Raw genomic sequence first — 2,558 nt, 5'->3', positions numbered from 1 at the left:
AGGGAAACCCTGGAAATTCTAAAAATAGCAGGTTTTTTCACTTGCTTGAAAACTTGAACTTTCATTTTCCAGATACCATGGAACACCCTAGAAACCTTTAGGATTGCGAATCAACTTCCAAACACCTAAAATGAGATGAAATCTACCCTAAAATGCATTGATGCTTAATCTATTGCGGAATATAGACTCGAGACTTGACAAACTACTGAATCTTTTGCTTTTTAAAGCGTAGCAAAATGGGGGTGTCTACAGATAGTAATCATGCCCGCTATTAGTGACCTTTAATATTGTGTTTGTGATGTAGTTGTGTGAACTGAATGTAAATTTTGTTCCGACACCTTCATTAAAGTACGGTTATATAACGCTCAAGGCAGGATGAAGGCAACTGATCCAAATGGTTTTGTGTTCAAGTTCTGTACAATAAATGGTACTGGTAAGGTGTACCTTGGAAGACCATGGGTAGGTTTTGCAAGAGTTATATTTTACAAAACGGTCATGTATGATGTTATCATTCTCGATGGATGGGATCCTCATGACGCTGGTGCACATGTGTAAGAGCTCTCTCCTTATGTTCTTTATCGATTGTGCGATTAAATTAACGATCTCAACTGAGAAATTATGCATTGGTTTCTGTCAGGGATACTTTAACATTTGTAGAGAATGGGTGCACTGGAGCAGGTTTCAACCTTTCAGGGAGATTGAAGTGGGAAAAGTATCTCACTAATGCGGAGCTGGAGCAATTTACTAACATATCTTTCATCAATTCTGATGGATAGATACAACAACAACCCTAAGTTATTTCTTAAAATTCATTTACACGATTGTTTCGTTACTCAGTTAAGCTCTTCATAAAGTATTGGCATACTCTATTTATAGCATAATCCAATGATTCATATCATGGTGCAAGCTCTGTCAATTAGCACATGGATTTAATTGAGATTAACCCTCTAATATATTTGTATCTTACTCCCCCTTTTACTTTTTGTATATGAAGAGTTTTCCAATTAGGGCTCAAGAAGTGTTTGGCTAATTATAAGCGAATTTGGAAAAGAACCAAAATGGCGATTTTTATCATGGGTCTATTTTATGATGGGGTTCCTCCTTGTGAAGAATGCTAAGCTGAAGGGTGTCGTTGCGAAAACCTAGCCCCAAGGGGCCCATTAGATCCACGTCATCCAACAGCAATTATAAAGACACAGAAAAGTGCAAAATTAAAGTAATTATAACGCTTTTGGGTTACATAGATCCAATGAGGCACCCCTCGTTGAAAAGTTATACAATAATCTGTCGGAGAGCATTTCAAGAAGAAAAAATGTATTTTTTTTTTTAAAATTGACAATTTCATTGATACTATGATGATTACATTGGGGACCAGGGGTCCCTACTTGCATTACATAGAATCAATTAAGGGTGACTAGGAGCATGCTCCTAGACCAATAAAAAGCCAAAAAATGATCTTTTGGGTCAACCACTACAACGAGTTCTACACTTCCATGCGCTGCTACCCTGCCGAATACCTATTTCACTGTCCTTTCAAATTCTTCATCTACTACCGCAGCTGAAAATGCCTTCCCCCTTTCTTTCCTTTACATTGCACAATGGTCTCATTTGAAAGGGCCATATTTATGGACCCCATCAAATCATAGATCTGACCTGCCACATCACTCAGACTGCTCCACCAGTTTCTAGCCAGCTAATTTAAATTTTAAAAATCCCACTCAAAGGCCTAAAGCTATTGTGCACCTGTAATCATGCACGATAGCCAATCCATCGAATCCGATCATCGGCGGTCTCCACCTTGTGCCACCGTCCGTTCCGGGGGCTCCCCATTAAACCACCAAGCCAAAAATCCTAATTTTTATCCTAACTTCTTCCCCTTCAGCTTCACCAGAATCTAAAATCCTAATCCTACCCTTATTTTCACCTAATCCTAGAGCCCACCATTGTTCATCCTAATCCTACCCTTCTAGCCCCATCCTTGTACCTCGATCAAACCACATCTTTACCCTCCACATCCAACCTCTTCCATTTTTTCTCCCGAATCCGGCCACCCTTTTTTCACACTCCTGCCACGTCCACCACTTCCGACAACTCATCAGCCCACTTTCTCCATCCGCCCAACCCAGATCCGATCCTTTCCCCAATAAATTCGGCCCACTCGGACCCAGATCCGGCCATTTCACACCTCCAGCCACCATTGCTGCATCCCCTACGAGATCTGCCCAACTCCGGACTTTATCCGGCCACTAACACCTCCCTTGTCCATCAAGAGAGAGAAAGGGAAAGATCAAAAAATAGGAAAGATCTAAGAGAAAGAGAGACCAGAGAGGAAGAAAGAGGGAGGAGTAAAAAAAGCAGAAAGATAGAGAACATGAAGAGATCAGAAAAGTGAAAGAAAAGAAGATAGGAGGAGAAAGAGATATTAGGAAAGGAGAGAGGGAGATCGATCGAAGAGAGAAAGAATGTATTAGATGTGCAAAAGAATGAATTCAAACATAATGTAAATATAGATCATTTGACATTCAACAATGATTGGTTAGCCACGACCATTAATGGGC

At 40.3% G+C, this 2,558-nt stretch overlaps 1 pseudogene; it reads left to right on the top strand.

The window, feature by feature from the left end:
- The first annotated feature begins 375 nt into the window (after positions 1–375).
- LOC143850418 (putative pectinesterase 29 pseudogene) lies at positions 376–776 on the top strand (annotated as a pseudogene).
- Positions 777–2,558: the final 1,782 nt, after the last annotated feature.

Source organism: Tasmannia lanceolata, unplaced genomic scaffold (assembly GCF_043159265.1).
Source record: "Tasmannia lanceolata isolate RefF3 unplaced genomic scaffold, GAP_Taslan_0.1 ptg000018l, whole genome shotgun sequence".
Taxonomy (NCBI): domain Eukaryota; kingdom Viridiplantae; phylum Streptophyta; class Magnoliopsida; order Canellales; family Winteraceae; genus Tasmannia; species Tasmannia lanceolata.
This window is presented reverse-complemented; position numbering and strand designations above follow the sequence as displayed.